This window comes from Meleagris gallopavo, chromosome Z (assembly GCF_905368555.1).
Source record: "Meleagris gallopavo chromosome Z, MGAL_WU_HG_1.1, whole genome shotgun sequence".
Taxonomy (NCBI): domain Eukaryota; kingdom Metazoa; phylum Chordata; class Aves; order Galliformes; family Phasianidae; genus Meleagris; species Meleagris gallopavo.
The window spans coordinates 52633237-52654585 of NC_139435.1; the positions used below are offsets into that span (position 1 = coordinate 52633237).

A 21349-nucleotide genomic window follows, 5' to 3' on the forward strand; every position below is an offset into this window, starting at 1 on the left:
TAAAAAGATCCTTCTGTTGTGTTATTGACCTCATTGTATCTCCTGTTGTGTTTTTGTCACATATCCCCCAAGAGTTTCAACTTCCGAAAAGGAAACTATGTGTAAACCTATCTAAATCTGTATTTGTAAATAAAAAGCTGTTTCCGCAAAAACAGCAAGATTTTATACAGCCAGAAATTGAAAAGCATTCTAAATTATTGCAGGAACTGACATGTTAGTATATCATATTTTGATAAAATCTGGAATTTCTTGTCAAAATTCAGAGTAGACAGAAGCTTGCCGAGCCACCTCATGTGATGAACAAATGTGTCCAGATATTAGATAAAATGCTAGGAATAGTGCGTTATGGCCTCCATCAAAGGGTGTACAATAGGGTCAAACTGATAATAGTAGGTCTCTAAAATTAAATTTTCAAAAAAATGTAGAGGCTTCTGACTTTTATAGGGTTGTATATGATGAAGAGGACCTAACTTCAGCTACGCAATCCGAAAAAGTTTTCCATACTCAAGTTTTCTTCTCTCTAAAATGAAGACAATAGCATATCTTTATCTCTTAGATGAAATGCATGTTGAGAAATATGCTTGGGAATTTGTTACAGATATGCAAAAATCTTCATATAAAAATGTATGCTGGTTTAGATCATTATTTTAGTAAACTGTGTGTCATAAAAAGAAAACTGATTTGGTCTAGATAACAACTTCCGCTGATTTGTAACTTGCTAACATTTTTGAGATTTTGATTTAGTCTTTGGAACAGTGAAAAATAAATATTTCAAAATCTTGTAGATTTGCATAAGGTGGGGAGATGAATTTCCTTCTCATCTCCTCTGCTTATCTCTATCTCTATGTGAACTGTCATTCACTTTTTACTCATCTTTATTTTATAGGTATCTCACCTTTTGATAGTTCTCTACAGCTATCCAGACTTAATAGGTTTCATCACAGGTTGCTACTAGCTACTATAGTGCTGCATCAAAAGGAAAACAAATGTTTAGGTATAGTAATTAGCATACTGCATAAGAATGAGGGAAAGTAACAACTTTTTATAAAATCTGACTAGCATACAAGACTATGCATCCAATTTGATATGGTATCATTGTAACTTACAATTGATAAAAAACTTTGAGAAGGATTTATTTTTCCAGGTCTTTTTTTTCTGGAAAGAAAAAAAAAGGAAATAAATCAACAACTACTAATGTTTGCTAACCTTGAATGGATGAGAGTTAATAGAAAAGGCTGGAGATATAATTTATCCACTAGTTTAAATTTTACTGAAACGTAAAAACAGCTTTCAAGCAGCCATTCCTCTAGGCCTTTGGGTGAGCCATTTGGAGCACTTTTCATTATTTTCTTCCTTAATTGGCCCTAGGATAACACATACTGTCTGACATGCAGATGAGACAGAGAGGAGGGGCTACAAAGTAGGTTTTCAAGGTAGGAGGGAAAACATATAAAGGAGATCAGCTGCTACTCATGGTTAGGAAATGTTTACGCTGTTTCATGATCTAGACATTGCAAAAGATTTAGATGCAAGGAATGGATGGAGGCATCCCCTGTTTTTCTCCCGTGACCTACCACAGGACAAGAAGCTACTTCTGTGTGAGCAAAGACAGGTTTAGGCCCTCATGTCCCCTTAATGCAGACTGTTCCTGTGTGACATCCAATATGCAAAAAGTGCTGGGCTGAATGCAGTCAATTGGACTTTTCTCATTTGGCTGGGGTTTGTTGCTGCTGTTAACCTATTGTTTGCTTGGGCTTTGTATTTTTGTCTCTTTATTTTGGGTAGTAGTCATCTTTCAAGTGCTTATGCTTGATTTTCAGCAGTGCTGTTAGCAATATTTGTGATGATAACTCAGCATTTTCTAGGGCAGGCTGCAGTGAATCACCTTTAGCAGTAAATATTTCTTTAAGAGGCTTGGGTTGTAAAACAATACCCGCTTGGAGTGTTCTGGTTAAGCCTCCCTGTTGCTGAAGTTGATTGATGGAGTCATCAAAGGACATGGATACCTGCCCTTCTTTTATAAGCATTTCCTATGCGATTTTTTAGAGACTTAATTGTTGAGTCAGTGTTATATTATATTAAAGAGTCTCCATAGCTGTAGGCCTTAGCTCAGAATGCTTATCAGTCACTGACCAAGAGCAATTTGCTATCTATCTCTGTCTATATGAATGTGAAATACTCTTGCTTCATACCCCACCACAAAATCTCTAGTCAATTCTGACTGCAGTCAAGCACCAACTCTTCTAGTCCAAAACTGACTTATGTTTGCTTAACAGAAAGCCATAGTTAGGTTGTGAAAGTATTGGACAAGTTCCTAATGCGAAAGCACCTCAAAAGCACTGTCAAAAAGAGTCACACAGGATCAGTGATTAAGGAGGGTGACTGAAGGAACCAGCAGCCTTCTCTGGTGACAGGTGGCTGAGGTATTAAAATTGGAAAGAAAGAAAGAAAAAAAAAAAAGAGGTGGTAAGGGTTAACTCCACATATTCTTCACCCTCCTGTCTTCACTGAGGGATGGCCCCTCAAGAATATGGAAAGATAAAAAATTCAAATTCTGCTACTCCATTCCACATGTGCTGTGATGAGGAAAAAAAAGTCAGTGAACTCATGGCTAAGATATGGGCTTTTTGCAGGACAGACAAGTAGCCATCAGTTTGAATATCTTTGACATCCTACTGCTGCTCAGTGTCAAACATATTGGTTTGCCAGCTACAAGTCCTGATAAGAAGTCTAAAGATATTCATAAATGCCTCCTTTCTAAATATTTTTGTTGGTGATGGTGATGCAGAGATATGACAGGTCCCATCTGTGATAGAAATCTGTCTGTACATGGGTAAGCATGAGCCTAATCCAAGTAACCCCAAACTTTGACACTGGCTCAATCATTTCAAATTCACACAGTGTGAAAACAAGAAAAACTACGTGTTGGACCAACCTACCTAGATCTTTCTGGAACTCCCCAGGTTCCAGTCCTGAAAATTAATTTCCTTTTGCCTCTTAAAACTTTCTTCCATGTTGGAACATGATCTGCATGTATATTCCATTTTACCCCTTTTTTCCTCTGTTCCTTTGCCATGCATCTCAGAAAACCCCCAATTTATTACCAGGAAGCCAACAGGTGCTTGACACATGGCAATCTGCCAGCTATTAATTGCTGAGAAACTGCTCACTCAGAGATCTTATCCGTTCATTTTCTACTCCTTATACTAATTGGCATTCTTGATTGGTGATAAGGAAGAAGAATAATTAGATATAGATGGAGCATTTTGACTGATGCAATCTACACAGTAAATACCTGTACAGCAACAATCACAACTGAGTAGGAGCTGGCAGGAAGATTTGCATAGAGGTTGTCCTTGGTTTTCAGAGGCAGAGAGTTGGTGAGTTATCATACATGTTTCATGAGCTAGCTGTGATACCAGTGAAAGCCAGAAGGTATCACTTTAGATGGTGTTAATTAGCACTGCTGAGGTCCATTCTCCAATGACCAGTGCCTTCAGGAACATAAAGCCTCCAAAACCCTTTATGGGAAGTTACCAAGGCCCATTTTTGGAAGCAAATGAAGTGATTATAGTAGCAGCCAATTACTCCACAGCTGAGCAGCACCTGCGTACGCTTCCCACCACCCTCTTCTCAGAAGGGCAACCCCTGACGCCCCTGCAGATGCTGTTTTTGCACCAGCCCTTAGAAACTCTGCAGGTGGCAGTCTCTAAGACATGCAGGACTCAGAGTGTGCTGGCGCTCTGCCTGCCAAGCCCAGGCTCTGCAGGGTGGTGACGTTTCAACTCAATTTCACAAGCTCTGGTGCTCATCTGCTTTGCTAACACAAGTCAGGGGAGATCCTTATCAGGCAAGACAGCAGAAATGAACAACAGATGGGGATGTTTAGGAAAAGGAATGTATCTTAACGAGCCTTCAGAAATATTTATTTTATGAGCAAACATTAAAGTCCTTTAATTTGTTATCGGGGGAAAAAAAAAAATAGTATTGTATTGGGTAACTGTTTTAGGCTTGTCTCCTATGATAGATCAATAATGGATAAAAATTTGGAACTAGCCTAGTCCAGGCAAAAGACTAGAGTTTCCTAACGCTGACAATTGGGATTTTAATGAAAATGGAAGTATTTTTTAAAGTTTTTAAAGTTTTTTTTTTAAAGTATATTTTGCTGGCATTTGTGTGTTTGCAAGGGAAATGCAACACACTGTCCAGGTTAACAGTGAGAAAGCAGAAGCAGGAGGATCCTGGTCTGCAGGCTTGAAGATCTGTATAAATGATGTCTCAGGTTGCTAATACTCATTCATACTTTCAAACAAACGTCTTGTCTGTGTGTTCACACTCTTTGTGTTCTGCTTTTCTGTGACTCTTCCACTGAGCAGCATTGCTGACTAATGGCAAATTCAAAGCCAGTTGTGTGGCGTTTCAGCATAACATCAGGTTCCAGCCCCACATCTTGATTATTCTCCTGAGAAGGGCAACTCTGAATACCCATTTCAGCTCATCTTGAAGTAGAAATATATCATGTGATTATATATATACCCATAAAAGCAACTTATATTGTACTTGCTAGATATTAAACATCAGGACATATTCACAAATAAATTCCAAACCCTACATATACATCTGAATGAAATATGTGGCCATTTTAAAGCAAATGAAAGGATAGGATTCTTTTAGCTACTAGCCACTAGGAAAAAAAAAAAAAAAGTCATCGGAGAAGTCAAGAACCTATCACCTTCTTTCTTTACCTTCTTCCTTTTTCCCTGCTTTACAGCCTTGTATCTGACATCAGGAACCTGTCCTACTGTGGTTTATACACAGACAAGAAAATAGCTGCACTTTGGACTCTTGCTGTTTGCCAAAACAAGCAGGCAGTATATCTGCAAGCTGTTACTACTAGTAACTAAATTGTCCTGCAGTAAACAGACCTAACAGAAGTGAGTATTTGGCTTCTTCGATTACTCTTTCATTACTACTTTTTTTGTATTTTTTCTTTCCTTCCTATTTCTTTTTAAATTAAATTATATTATTCAGGATTAAAAAATCAGTCAACTCCCTCTTTCTGCATAACTGATGTACTATATATTTTTTTTTTAATTTAAAAAAAACTCTACTTTTTGAGAGTTTATGTTACAGAAATCTGTGGTCCTCAGCCTGTGCAGGAATCCTTATGGGACGAGAACTTTTCTACTTGATAAATTCTAGCTTTGGGTGGTATTTCACAAGTGCTGCTGGATCACTTTTAAGGTACTGACAGAGGCCACGTGACTACTACCACAAAACAAAACAAAACCATTTTAAAAAGATAAAGACGTTCACATAATAATGAGTGGCTACAGATGTGTGTGGTCCTGTTTAAGGAATAATTGAAGGCCTAAGCACCAGGCAGTACTTCTTTAGTCTGCAGGTGACATAGCACTGCCACAAGTTACCCAAAGGCTGTGGGGTCTCTTCCTTGGAGATCTCCAAAGCCACCTGGACATGGCCTGGGCATCCTGTTGTGGGTGTCCCTGCTAGAGCTGGCGTTGGGCCTGACAGTCCCAGAGGTTCTGCCAACCTCAGCCAGTCTGTGGTTTTGTGATTCTGTCTGGCCCTTAGTTCCCTTATGGATTTAGCACTGATAACAAGTTGAAAATAAACTCACAGTGAAGCAGAAAGATGCAGGTGAAATAAGGGCATTTTCTCAACTTCTTGGAATGCCTCAGTTTCGTCCTGTAATTTTCTGTCTCCTCTTCACATATATATATATCACTCATCCTTACTTCCTTAGAGAGAGAGGCATTTGCACTGGAGAGAAGCCCCTACTGGTGATCCTGAGAGACTAATTCCCCTGATGTTGACAGTCCAGCTGCTCTTGAAGCTTCTCGCCTAAGTGCTTTACCACTCTTTCACTTGAATCCTGATCTTCCTAACTTTTTTCATCTGTGCTTCTTCCATAGCTAAATGCAGTACAAGGGAATCCTTCAGCTTGGCCTTTCTGAATTTCTTCTTGACTGCATGAGAGAGGAGGACAGAGAAAAGAAACAATTTCCAGGCTGCCATCCAGAACATTTCTGCCATGCTATCACAGGACCTGCTCTCTGTGCATGCTGTGTGGTTTGTTCTCCTGACAATATCAGCAGGTCCTCAGGACAAGTCAGTTTGCCCCTTCTTGCTCATCCTTTATTGATCTCACCTATTCTTCAGAAAAGAGACTGTTATCAATCTCTTCATGCTCTGTAAGCAATAGTTTGGGGACTTTATTTCATTCTAGACTTCAAGACGCACAAAAATTTAGACATTAACAGTGCCCAAGACTATAAGAAGTAAATCTGGTATATACCCTCTATTTGTTGCTTCAGACAGGCAGTGTTTTGGGATTTTTCTCCAACTACATTCAGTCTTTAAGTAAACCAGAGTTTTCCAAGTGTCTGGCTCCTGGCCTAATGCTAGTGCAGGGGAATTAAGAGGTTCACAGTGTTAATAATACGTACGTTGGATTCCTAGTCAGATACGGCTGTTCTGTTCTTAGCTTCTCTGTCCATATGGGCTTTCAGAAGAGGGGAAGGCAGTGTGGTTGCAATTTTTCTGGAAAGGTCACCAGTTTCTTAGTCAAAAGGACTAAGGGTATGTGCAACTTTCATCCAAGTGTTAAATAAATAAATGGTTGCCAGCCAGTGTAAAATTAATCAGCTCTGAATGAATGCTGCATAGCTAGAGTAGCTGAGCATGAGATGGGAGTTGTCGGGATTAGTTTTCTTACAGTTTCCATTCATTGTATCAGTGACAACTGGTTTACATTACAGCTGTGCTGTCAGGGCAGGCTTGCCATGGAAGTCTTCCGTCCTGACTGATCGAAGGCTGAGAAGGGGAAGTAACTCCAACCCTTCTCATGCAGCCCTTGCCATGTGATGAGGAAGTCTGGTCTGGGACAACGCACACTTGCAGCTAAATGAGATACAGAGCTGCTCTCCTTCACAGTGTCCTAACCTTGACTTGTAGAGGCCTAAGAGTCAAGCCCAGATTTCAGCTTTGCAAAGGGAGACACTATGTGACTCTGGGAACCTCTCCTTCAGCCGTAACATGTCCTAACACAGGCTAAGAGTCATTGAAGCTCATTTGGGCAAGTAACATATTCAAAAGCCTTTTTTACCTTTATGCATAGATCCATGGTTTGAAGCGTTGAAAATAACACTATTTTCATTTTTACCCTTTAGTGGATAGGATTACATCATGACTCGGTGAAAAACATATGAAGAGTATAATATGGTGGGCCAAATGCAATGTGTGAAATTTATTATGTTTATATATTCATGCAATAAAATATGTTTCATATACATATTTTACAAATATGTCCTTCCTCTTCAACGCTGGCAAAGCTTTTAAAATCTTTGTCTTACATTCAGTCAAGTTTTACTCATACAACAGCAAGTGTGAGGTTAAACAGACTTTACACCACAAAGAGCCTTGGAGCTAAACTACACAGGGTAATTCCTGACAGAAAAAAAAATAAGTTCAGCCTTTGTTCAAATCATTGACGTGAGCTCATAGATAAACTTATTTTAGCTAATCCAGCTGTTCTCTATTCTTTGCTGCCTATTTATCTCTGAAGTGAAAAATACTTGGAAGAAAATATTCTCTTCTATCTAGCAATTAAGAAAGAGGATGTTAGCACCTTTTTATAAGCTCCCTGGATATTTCATTTTTTCAAGCTGAATTTTATAATTTAAAGTAATTAAGTACTAGTCCCTTGAGTAGTCTGAGGGTCTTCTGAAACTGTCTTCTCTTCCAGTTGCTGCTAACCTGTCACAACATTTTTACATTTAAGCAGAAGGGGTATTGATAGTAACATACAGTAAAAACACTGAATTGATATCCACTTTTTTTTAAAAAAGCCTTTTTTCCCTCTACATTCACTGCCAGAGTCCCATTTATACTACTACTGCAGATTCACTTTAGTGTTTGGATAAATACTTTTTGACCGAGGACCAGATTTTGGACTTCACACCTTTCTTATTAATGTTTGTCACGACATGCAACCGGATATGTGGGGAAGACTCAAATGCTGTTTCCTCAATGGAATGGACAATTAGCCATTTTCTTTCCCTTTAAAGATGTAAGTAGAAGTTATGAAAGCTACTAACATGTGAGAAAGTTTGGGAATTCTCTTAGGGTCATGAAGACTGTCCACTCATTTGCTCTAGCAGCAGGTAATAGAGGATAGGATAAGGCTGCATGTCATAGCAAAACAAAACAGGGATTTCCATGAAAAATGTGGAAGTGCCTTAAGGCTTTTCCCATTTCATCATTATCAAGCCCTGCCTCAGTCATCAAGATCTCAGTTCACCTTGGAGCAAAGGAGTCAAAACATATAGTAAACCGTGTGGGCATTCAGCTAGGAAGTAGACATAAGTTATCTTCTCTAAGCAATATAGACCAAGAACCTTCTTCATCTAGGAGACGCCTATGTTTCTGAGCTTTACTTTGATCCCAAAGCACAGGAAACTAAGTCAGGAGGAAGCGATTTCACCTTCTGCCTCTCATTTCCTAACCTGGCCAGAACCAGGAGGTGCAGCAATAGGCTGAGTGACAAAGGCTGTTTTAATAAGCTTGCAAACGCCGCTCCTCTCCTTTTAGGAGCTCTTCTCCCTCTCTTTTTGATTCTCTGTGCCACCTGGCAAGCTGCGCTGTCTCCCCAAGGGCCTGTTAGGCTTTGCAATACCTGAAATGCATCAAACTTGGCCAACTCATGGAATTATCTGATGATATAAATTCTATGTGCTGAAATACGTGGAGAAGAGATTTCCAATTTGAGGCTAAGCAATATAAGATTATGAAAAAGGAAAACATATTCGCTGGCAAGGATGAAGTGACTGTAACATAGGAAAGGAATGAAGCATTCTAGCTGTCCAGTTTTGTAGTGTTTACAATAATGACAATCTCTGGACAGACACTTACAGTTACTGAAAGCTTTGGCATGATTTATCAAGTGACCACAATCTGAACAATATCTTCTCTTATTGCTGTAGTGACTTTGAAGATTCATAGCTAAAGTCTGTGATTTGTTATCAGATGAGTGGATCTGGCAGTTTCTAAGGCTTCTGCTATCTACAATTAATTTTTCCCATTGCAACAATCTAAATCTTCCCAAACACAAACAGTTTTGCACATAATTAATTTCAAGCTCTTAAGTTTGCAGACACGCTGTTCTACATAAAGCTAAGCCCAAATGTAATTGCAGGGCTGAATCCAAGCCATCAGTGCTTCACCTAGAGAACCTCCGGCTTGCTGCAAAAGAGCCTGCAGCATGACCATTCCAACCAGTGCACAGGGATATCCATCTGCCACCTAGCTGCTGTGCCTCCCAAGAGCTGTCCCCAGCTCTCTCCTGTTTCCCCATCCCCAGAGTGTGTTCAGTCTGAAAAATAAAATGAAGCCATATCTCAGGAGACAGTTTTGGCAGGATTTTTTTTCTAGTCCTGTTAGTTGCTCCTCTTTGCATTCCAGTTATTTACCTGGTGTCACAAATCAGATAATCACAATATTTCCTAATTGAAAGAAATGAAGTCTATGACCCCACCTAATCCAGACAGGTGATGTCACTAGATTTGTTAATCTCAGGCCGTCATCTACCATCCATCTCATAATTCAATTACCGTGCCTATTACTTTGTCAACTACACTTATGCAATATGTATCAAAATCTACTTGGAAAATGAACCTACATGTGATTCATGGCTAGAATATAGAAAATTGTGTGTTTCTGGGGGGGAAGGGGGGGTTAATAGGGGGGAGAGAAGAGGAGGCAGAGTATAAATGAGAGGAAAGCAAGATGGGGCTGCGGACTTGGGTTCCAGGGAGGCTCTAAAAGTTCTCTGCAGGCTGATGGTCACAGTACTTGCTGTGTCCATCTAATGTCACAAATTTAACAAGACAAATCTCATTACAAGAAATTGAAATGAATCTGTTCTCCCTGATTTTTCCTTTTAATTTTTTTTACATCCACATTGCATCTGTTTAGATTTAGTTCATCTCCTCCACATTTACACATGCACATATTCTTTTTCTTTTGAATCTAAGGAGTGGAAGCATATATACTAACTTCTGTCTTAAGAAAGCCCACATGCTAGAGTTCATCTCTATGCTTGATACCAAACCTTTCAGTTGTGCAGGACTCAAGAGGTACCAGCCAAAGAAACTGTGAGAGTGATAACGAAATTTTCAGCTGGGATTTATGATTGAAGTATAGCCAGAAATGTCACTTGGAATCAGAATGATGAACATAATATTGATTTCTTAAAAGTGCCAAAATAATTAAATACTAATAAATAATAATTATTAGCACCATTAGAGTAATTTATATCATCATAACACTGGACAGAATGAATAGCACTAACAAAGTATTTGAGAGTCTCAAGTATCTAATGGATTTGCTATCCAGTGCTAAGTAGGAGACTGGGAAAATGAGCTACAGTTACTCTTAAATCTTCAGTTTTGTGGAAGTTCTGTTCCTCACGAAGTTGGTAGAAGCTGGGTATCAGGTAATTCTCCCATTCACATTGACCTCTGGTGTTCCTGCACTGCACACTTTTGAGAAATTTGCACAAAGTTACTAGATGGCTGGCCAGAAAACAGAGAATTCCTACTATGCTCAGCATTACAGTCTGACAGTTGCATATTCCTGGTTCTGTGTCACAGCTTTAGCTCCACTGTTTCTTACGGTAATTCCCAAGCAAAGAAAGCATGAACCACTATATGGCAATAAATCAGGTTAGATTTATATATTTGAGAACATTACTGTGTAAAAAACATTAACTCCAGCCAAAACTGTGATGATTTCTGTTTTATACTTAGCAATAAAGCTGACTTGAACTTTCTAGCAATGAAAGATTTCTTATCATTTTTCTTGAGATGTACTATATAGGAAATAACATTAGAAACCCAGAATAGGTTTAACTTCCAACTGACGCAGAAAAGTTGTTGTGGTTTTTTTTCCTTTGAACAATGGAATAACCAGCAGTGAGCAAGTCATTGCTCCCACAGATGTCCATCAGTGCCAAGGCAAGGATGGCATTTGTTGTATCTTCTTCCAATGGTGTACAACCTCATGGGGAGCCCTTCCACCAGCTCATACTGCTGCATGTGGAGGTGGGCTGTGCACTTCAGAGATACCCAGCTGCCTCTGCAGCTCTATGTCTCTGAGTGGGTCGGTTCATCGAGAAACATTTTTTACGCTAGCAGGTTTCTGTGTTCCCTGGAAATCTTGACTGTATGTGAAAGAGCTTGTGAGCACTAGTGGTATGAATACATGAGGACAGCTTGTGTCTGAGCACTTGAGAAATCTGGCACCAAGGTATCCTGAAAACAAAATCTATTGCTCCAAAATTAGAAAGATTTTCTTAGCATGTGAAATCTGGTAGATATCTGTATATGTTGAAATTATTTCATTGTTCTTGAAACAGGCTTTGCTGCATGACAAAACACTTCCTTACGGTAGATAGGTGTTGCCTTAACCACAAAAATGTGTGCAGGTTCAGCTGAGATAAGAACCCATCATTTCAGATGCTTATTCACAGGTTTCAAACTGTTCAAAGCTGGATTTTCTGCTAGTACCTTTGGATTTGTACCTCTACAACATCATAAAGCTTGGTGGAAGTAGAAAGAGGAATAATACAGAAGCCCCACAATTCTAAAGAAGTGTGGAGAAGTGTGGTAACAGAATCAGGTTTTGGGAGATGTGGACCTAACATCTTTCTGACTGATATGATTCCTTCACATTTGGTAAAGGTTCTAAACAGAAGAAATCTAGGAGAAAACAAACAAAAAACCTAGACCCCATAATATTAAACTTCTATTTATTTCTTATACATGAAATGGAATACTGTGGAAAAAAAAAATGCACTAGTATATGGACATTTTGTTTTTATTGTAACTTAATAAATGTGTATTTTTGTGTTATCTGTTGCCATAGCACTGTATTTGGTGGTATTTCTAAAGCTTCTTTTAGAAAGAATTAAACAAAAAAGTGGGGGAGAATAAAGGATAATACTATGTTCAGAGGTATACTGCTAAAATAATGATTGTAATGCATTCCACAGATTACTGTACCCATGATATTAAATCTTGACATTTTCAGAAAAGAGAAGGAATGCAAACAAAACATTTGGCTGGGCTGTGTGCTACTTTGGCATTGAAAGCATCTAGAATAACCTGAGTTCTAAAGGTAAGTATTAAAAAAAAGAGAAGGGAAGCTGAACATTATAGTTCAGTTCCAGAGATGCTGACTTTGCATGAACCGCAAAACTAGATTTAAAAACCAGTTGACAATAGCACAGTTTCCGTTGTTTTCAGGGAGGAAAGTAGGACATCCCCAACTTCTTAAAATGTGATCCTGCATATTTCTGAGAACCAATGCATGGAGGAGACTGGAAAGGTCTTCAAGAGGTAATCTAGGACAACGGTTAACTTAAAGCAGCTGTCTCAGGCTATATCCAGTCATTTTGACTATCTGTAGAGATGGGGATGCCACAGCCTTTTTGGGAAACCTGTCTTAGTGTCTGACTGGTTGTTTGGTATTTCTTATGTTTAACTGGAATAACTTTCTCACTTTGGTTTGTGTTCGTCACCTCTTGTCCTGTCACCCTCCAATCATCTATTTGCACACATTAACACATGTATCAGTTTACGTATATTTCTCACTGAAATGCAAAATACCTCATTTCTTCTGTCTCAATAAACCTCCATCAAAGAAAAAATATTTTAAGTTTTGGTAGGAACATTCAGTGAAGTAACACCAAACCAGATGTTTTTTATCATCCAAGTTCTGGCAAAGTCTTCCACACTGGGGATTTTATCTCAGGCACTATGAACAGTGTCATGCACATGTTAGAATACCCCTGTGGATTGGTTTATTGGGTATAGACTGCTGCCAATTCAAACAGTGTATGACAGAAATAGAGAGGTGGTTTTAGAGGTAAAGAACACCCTGTGGCTGTCCATCTGAATTCACTCCAACAAGACATTTTCACTATCCAAGTTAAATGGAACTTAAAAAGTCATCTAGTTGTACTGGGGAAACAAGGATGGTCCAGGTCCTTTAAATCACAGTTCTGACAGAGGATTTGTCTTTATGTGTGAACCTTGTCCCATCCTTTTCTTTTTTTCCCTAAATTCAGCTTGTTATTGTTTCCTCTTTCAAAAAAGAGAAGAAGATTGTTAGTCAGTTTTTCCTTCCTTTCCCTATTTTGCTCTATTCTTTTTTTCCCGATTCAGACTTAGTCAAATTAAATATACAGAAAACAAAACATACAGTCCAACTGTAATGTCACAGGCCACTTCTTTACTTGTCCTGCCCGGAGGCAAAATCAACAACAGCTTGCCTTGATCTTCAGGACCTCCAATATCTGAGAAACCGTAGTTTATTCCTGCATTAAAATACAAAGTTTTTGGCAGCTGCAAAGCTAATAGCCTGTCCTGGTGCACATAATCACACAAAAACTGCCTTTCCGTGGAAAGTGAGCCATCAAGCTGACAGTCCATGCATTAGGTCCGAGCTACTGATTTAAATGCTTAGTTTTATTAGCACCAGCTATCTCTGGAAAAGGTTGTATCTAAGTCCCATGACATGCTCTGCTCCTTCTTTGCTCTACAACTATATGTAGACCGTGTGTTTTGACCCTAAAATGTCAATTTACCATGAATCTTGCAGTATGGATTTTTAAAATTAAAGTAGTAAAATTTCTAGGTCAGGGCTGAGTTTTGTGATTTGTATGAAGGAGCAAAACAGAATACCACCCATATGCAGTTTTCTCCTCTTCTCTAAATTGTACTGTTGTGAATTGTGTTTGTACTTACCATCTGCTCCTCTTCATATTTCTTTTGAGTCTTGGAAGTCAAAGTTAGCAGTACTACTGACTGGTTTCCTCCCAGACTGGATGCCAAAGCTGTGCTTTGTTGTCAGCATCACAAAGATGTGTTGACTCCAGCATGACTAAATAGCAAAAAGATGTGGGTTTAAAGCAGCAGTTCTCAAAATTTTGGCATCACAAACCACTATCAGCTGGTAGGACGCTCATTGACAACCACTCGTATTTTCAGTCCAGTACTAATTGAAAGCACTAACAAGCCATTATGGTTCTCATGACTATGGCTTTGGATACCAATGGAACTCTGCTGACCACAAGTATATAAATTAAAAAGACTGTCAAGACTAACTGCCACTGCTGTGTTTCATCTGATTTCATATCCATATTGTGCAACACATCCAGCACATGGCATTTGCAATTTCCAGCCAAACTGGGCTCAGTTTAAAGCAAGCACATATTTGCTCAGAAGTGACCTGCTTTAAACATGCTTGCACAATATGTTGATTTTTTGTTTGTTTGTTTTGTTTTAGTTAGTGGGTTTGATTGAGAATATATTTCCATAGTTCAGAACGAAAAGTAAGCCCAAGAGACAATTTTCTTATCTCAGATTTTGTAGAAGACATTATGATGAAAATCATGCATTTCAAAAGTGAAACTGAAAAAAGTATTCTTTTCAGTTGAGGCATCTGCAACTGTGCAGAGCAAATCACCACTATACTAAAGGTATAACCATCACTAAACAGGAATGATCCTCTCTGTAAAAGATGTCAACTAAGAAGATCAATAAGCTTATTCTATGCTGATGGATTTATGATAAAAAAATTACAGAGGTTATTATACCATAGATAGTAGAGTACATTTTTTTCTGGTTCAGGTTTGAGAATGTGTATGTTCCAAGGAGAATGAACACTTCCATCACTTTAACATCTCCTATTTTGTTTACTTCTTCTCCAAGGATGGAGAATTTACATCTTATTAGAGATAACAATATATTAGATTTTCATAAGTATTCACTCTGACTGTGATCTAGTCCTAGAGTAATTAAGGTATTCTGGAAAAGTACCAGTTGAGGTAAAATTAATCAATTTCTGATTGCTTTTTAAAAGTCCCTCCAGAAGGAAACAGTGTCTCTTCCGGCATTTAATAAAGCCACGCTTTCCTGTGTTGCCCATGTTCTAGGAATGGCACATTATTGATAAAAATTGCATGTTCTCAAGACTGACTAGTCTGACTGTTTCAAAGCAATAAAATTCCACATGGCAGTTTTCCCCTCTTGATGCTTCTGCAGTTGTCTGGATCTGTGGGAGCTCTCTATGTACTAAGATTTTGGCAAAGTAGTCTGTCGTGAGTAGATGTGAAGGAGAAAATCTCAGTTCTGGATGTATAAAGGAAGAAATGTGAAGGGGTGTGTTTCAATAGTTCTGATGTCACCCAGGATGCTATTTCTAGCAGAGTGAAGCAATTCTTGAAAATGTCTGGACACTGTGTCTAAAATGATGTCTGAAAGAATCTAAAATTGAGCATTTGGCTTTGTTCTGACTTTAAACTTGAAGAGTTTTATCCTCTGTAGTTGACACTTAAATGCATACAGAATTAACAGTTTAGAGAAATGTGAATCCAATTATTTGAGAAATTCAAAGTTCGTAAGAATTTAGGAAAAAAAAAAACCTTAGCTAAAAATTAATTTTATAAATTTTAAAAAATAATTCCTCTTCTAAGAGTAAATATTTCACCCGGATGTAGCCAACCTTGTTGCTGCTGATAAAATGCAGTTTCCCTTTCGCAATGCCTCTGCAACACAACACGATGACCCATGGAGATTATCCAGTTCTGTATTCATGATTACCATCAAAATAATTGAATTTGGCATGGAAAGGAGAGCAAGAAGAAAGCAAGAAAAATTACAAATGAAGCACCTGCACCTTCCATCCAATGATACTGCCTTCAACAGGTCTTTCAAATTATTCTAAATGATTTTTGGGCCATCCATCCTTCCCTGCTGTCTCTCACTCCATACTGCATCTCACACAAGCATACCTCTCCTTTACTTTGGCTAAGCAAATCACTTTGATTCTGAAGAAATAAAACTACTTTATGCTTTTCATCTGGAAAACCTTAACGCCATCAACAATACTGTGGGCTGATTAGCTAACACATACTGCAGCAATCATACACAAAGCAGCAAATCCCTGCTTTTTCTCCACATAAAGTGTTTAATATATACATTACAGAATTTTTTTGCACCTATCAGATGAAAGAAAGAGAATGTGCTCCAGATCTATGGCTACCCTTCGAAGAGGGTAAAAAAATGTGGATATAAAGCTTGGTAGAGTACTTACTCTGCTGTTTTCCCTTGAAATCAAGCCCTGCCAGGCTTTCTTGTTAGATTGTTTTACAATTTTCATAGAAATTGGAGGGAGCAATAGAAGTAACTTCTCTGTAATGTTTCATATTTGTTATACTATTTCAAAATTCAGTTGATGAGGCGCTATTGAAATTTGCCAAGTCCTTTGGCTTGGACCTCAGATACATAAAATCTAGTTTTCAGCTCTGGATCTACCGCTGAGTCTTTTTCACAACCAGGCTTACTTTGGGTTTAGCATCTTCATAAACAAGATGCATTTCTAATTTATCTTGTCATCTTTTACATTGCAGGAGAAAAGCAGGGGGAAGACTTTCATTTCAATTTGGTGTATTTTGAGTCAACACAAAACACTGATGTTGTTTTGCCAAAAAAAGAAAAAAAAGCTTATTCAGCTGTAAGTCAAGGCAATCCACAACCTCTCTACTATTACATTTTGGCTGTGACATTGAAAAAAAAGATCATTAATGACACGGAGGTATGCTGCTGTACACCGCAGGATGAGTGCCGTTTGTTTTTGCACATCTTTGTATGTGAAGGGAGGTGGTGCAAATCTCTCCTGCATATCTTTTTTTCTTTTTTCCTTTGTGTGAGGGGAGCATTTTGCTGGTGGTTACCGGTAAATCCAGCAACCATGCATCAGCAGTATCGTGTACCACTGGCGAAAGATTTATTGTACATTCTGCCTGATGGTTCTCTATTCAGCCTAAATCAACAATGGAAATACTTGCTCAAGATAGTTCCATTTGCTCAGGTTTCCTTCTTCTTTGTGCTTGCCATCTAATCTTCTCTTCTTTGAAAAGAGCCTGAGCTCACCAATGCCAAGTTTGTGGTGGACATCTGATGTGCACTATGTATCAGTGTCACTCAAAGTATTTACAGACAAAATGTGTTTTACAAACCTCCACAGTATTTCACTTAATTCCAATTCTCAGTCATTTCTGAAAATTTGTCAACTGTTATTCTGTTCTAAAAAAGTAAATCAACAACATTTTAAAGTCTCAAAGATATTGCAAAATATTTTTTCCAGCCTAAGGTTAGTCTCTGTCATTTCAACTGGCATGAAATTATTTTCACTCTGTGGCCCCAGGATTCAGAATTTCATGTCTGTTATTATGCACAAGTGTAATTCATGATACTGAAAATACAGTGGTGGAAAATCACATGCAGTGAACTTTGTATAATATTTTCAATAGCTATAAGACCAAAAACCTTATCTGAGTCAAAATACGCTCTCTAGGATGCCAGCATGAATTCAAAGTACAGCCTTAAAAACAATACCACAGCATATGTACCAGGTCAAATTCAACAAATATTTTTTATTAAATCAATATCCAGCTGAAAATTCAGACTTAATTCACCATCTTCCCACAACTTCAAAAAACAAGGGAAACAAAGTTGGTGTTCCCTCACAATTACAAATGGGAATAGAAGTGTTTAATAAATAACTATATAATTTCTTAAATTACTATGAATAAACTGAAGCATTATGTTCATCTGTATTGCATTTGTTTTCTTTCAACTTTTTCCATCCCTTTTCAGATTTAATTTAAATCACTCTAATCGTATAGAGGAGTAAAACATTCCAGATAAAAAAAAAATAATCATTTCAGGTTATTGTGCTGACTAAGAAGATACCATTTTTATTTGTTGCAGCTAACAGCTGAGCAACAAGGACAGCCTGGTATGATCAGCTGAGGCAGAAACTATAGTGATCTGATGATTATCACAGATTTCTTGTTCTTTTGTCTAATCTAGAGGCTAAACAATGTAGTTTCTCAGCAGTTTTAAGATTAAAGAGTGAAATCTGATAGATTTTATAGAGCCAAATAGGGTGCAGTATGCTCTTGTAAATACAGTTTTTCAAAAGCCAGACGTAGATCAGGTAAAAATGTTTGACTCAGCACACCTCCATGACTCCTTTGGATTGCTATAAAGCCAGCTTTTTGTGTTGTTGTAATGTTTTCCATGGTATTCAGTGCCTTTCCTGGCCAAATCATCACTCAGATTTGTCCACGTCAGGTGGCCCTTTCTGATTCTTATGTCTATATTCACTGCTTGGTCCTACTTCCCAGGCTCTAGTTTTCCACAAGCAGTTCCCACTGAAGAGTTTGCTTTGCAGCCCAGTGAGGCTGAGCATGACCCAGATGCAGCACTGACTGGGAGGTTCACTTGAGGCACAGAGATGGCTTTTCAGTGGGACCGATCCGTTGTGCCTCTCCTTTCAGCAGTCTGGAAGCACCAGCTTTGTTCCCTGAAGAGAGAATAAACAAAGAAACAAACAAACCAGAGAGCAAGAGTATTTTAGATATCAAGCATTATTTTCTATCTCTTTTCAGTTTTTAAAATTCCGGTCTCCCAACACCACTACATTCCTTGTGCATCCATGGGAGCTCAGCACATGCGCGCATTCCAGAGAGCCTTCCTCATTCTAACAAGAATAATTTTTTACATCAAGATATTGCAAGAACTCTTGTCATCCACAAGCAATACTCACGCCTCTCTATCTGATGATGTAATCAAATAAATTACTATCTCCTGCATGACCCTACTGTTGTATGGCAATGTTCATCTCCTCAGTCTCACGTGCTCAGTTTACCACCAGTTGGGTGTACCTAATCTCCTGTGTCTTGTCCCCTCCACCCCTACCCAGCTCAGTTCTCTACCACTCAAATCACTGGACTATCTGACCCCTTCTCACCTTTCCATGAGATTTGCCAGCTGAGTACACATCTGTGACTGGAATCATTTCAGGACCACATGTATAGGAAGAGATATTAGTGCTTCCCCATGTCTCTTATGCTAATGATTACAAAGGTGGAGAGATTTGAAAGCTTTAATCTCTGGCACTAGAAAAATAAAAAAGGACAACCAATTACATAGTGCTTTTTTTCCATAGGGCACACTGAAGTCTTTAAGGGCTCAGCTTTTCAGGTCGCTACTACAAGGTTTCCAGTTCCAGACAAAATCTTCTCTGGAGTTCCTGAGAGATGGCAATGCCATTTCTGTGGAATAGCTGTTTCACTAGTGGAAGTGAAATAAGCACAGTAAGGAATATGCACAGTAAGCACAAGCAAGGAAGTTAAGATTAATCTTTTATTGATGTGTATTTTGCCGTTTTGTAACTCCTAGTAGTTCCCATCCAAACACAAGCCACAGTGCCCTCACGTAAGCATAGAGATGTAAAGCCTCCAGTCATCACAGTCTCTAGATCCCATAAGAGTATCAGGAGAAGGTTTTATTATCACGCTCTACCAATTCCAGAAATAGAAGGCTTCATTCAATGCTTTTTCCAATTTCTTTCTTCTACAAAGCAATCATTTTTTGACCAAAACAAAACCGAACCCAAAAGAGAGGCACCTAGAAAAAAAAAAAAAACATTATCTCTCTTGCTTTTGAGTCAGCCTCTCCAGAGTCCTCAGGGAACAGACAAGAAAACAATACCATGTGCAGAATGTTCCTGTTCTTGAGCTGGGCTAAAAGAAATTCATTGCTGAAAACAAAAATACATTCAAAGCAAATCCAAAAGAAAACCTACACCTTGAAAACCAGGACACTGATTGTGTCTACAAAGGACCAGAAAAAACAGGGAAAGATATCCTTTTAAACCTACTGGCTCTATCTCTGGCACAGATAGCAGAAATGGATGTGTTTAAGTGTTGTTCTGCTTTGGACAGGTATTGTGTAAAATAAAAGCAACTAGTTAAATCCAGACAGTGACTCCCTAAATAAATTTGGGTGTAAGCCTGCCTTTAGGGATCTTGTTGGCTCAGCAAAGAAAGATCCCACAGCTCAGATTTCTTGTGAGCTGCAGGCTGCATCCATATGGATCTCTACCAGAGTTACCTCCTCAGGTTCTGGTGATCCAAGAAAAGAGCATGCTCGCAGAGCCACAAGAAGGTATTAGCTATTGTAGTTGGGTAGCAGAGGTTCAGCTGTGAGCAAGGTGAGCCTGTAGACTTGTTACAGCTAGAATCGTGTGGGACTGAGATGGAGGATACATCATATGCTGTGAGGTGGTGACCAAGGAGAGAACTTTCTTCTTTACCACTGAGCTGATGTGTTAAATTATAAGAAGACAATCTCAGTGGCTACCTTAGGATTCTGGGGCTGCTTCCAAATATACTTCTCTTTCAACAAGAAAAGCAGACCAAATACACTCTCTGTATATTTCATGTGGTGGTCTTTCAGCAGGTATGTACTCAACACATTGCCTGAGCTTTGAAGAGGCTAATATGTCATACAAGTAGTCGGTGTGAACTGGCAGTGGAAGCTTCATTCAGGCTAACAGAGCTATTTCTGATCTTCGTCAGTGAAAGATATTTCCTGGCTAACAAAAGACATGAAGAAAGGAGGTGTGGGATTTGGTAGCCACAGCTTAATGTCCACATTCATAACAGTTGCAGTAAATTTTTAAGTAGCTTCCCTCTCATTAGTTAATCTGCTTTCATTTATTTTTATGAAGTATAAGTAAGCAGCAATTCATTTTAAGACCTGCCTTGCTTTCCTTAAAATCATGACGTATACGCAAACTCTGAAAATAGACTGCAACAGCCCTCCCAGCCCACCTCCTGAATGTGACATTGTTTGTTATGGAAAAACAATTAACAAGAAGCAATGAAATTTGATTTCTTTAATCTGTGCAGTGATGAAAGCTTCCCTGATGTGTGCTTGTCTTTGTGGAAGCATTCCATGCTGCCACTAATCCTCTGCATTCTTTGGAGAATGCTCACTGATTTAACTACCATCAGGTGCAATTAAGTTGTCCACAGGTATGCTTGTCATGCACTATACTGACATACTTTTGAGGCCATTGAGAAATTGCTTCAGAACACAGAAGGATAGAAAGGGATCACTTAAAGCAGTGTTTCTAAAGCTTTCTAGATGCCTTTGACCTTACTTTCTGCTGCTTTTGTCCACAATATTTTTCCCTCATGGAAATGAGTGGAGACAAACAACTCTTCTGGGACTCTACAGTATCTATGAATCTGCCAGATACTTTCCACAGAAGTCCACAGCTTCTGGACTGATTTACTGCAGTCTGTGTGACACACCTTATATTTTATCGTCCCACACTCATAAGGAAAGCAGCTCCAATATCACACATACATAATAACATGCACATGGAGTAGCAGTTACATGTCCAG

The 21349-nt window shown here is 38.6% G+C and overlaps 1 long non-coding RNA gene across 1 annotated transcript; it reads left to right on the top strand.

The window, feature by feature from the left end:
* The first annotated feature begins 4778 nt into the window (after nt 1–4778).
* On the top strand, nt 4779–17566 carry LOC146542282 (uncharacterized). Its single transcript, XR_014880549.1, has 4 exons — nt 4779–4934; nt 5937–6132; nt 12112–12198; nt 12327–17566. It is a non-coding gene; the product is annotated as an uncharacterized LOC146542282 (long non-coding RNA).
* Nucleotides 17567–21349: the final 3783 nt, after the last annotated feature.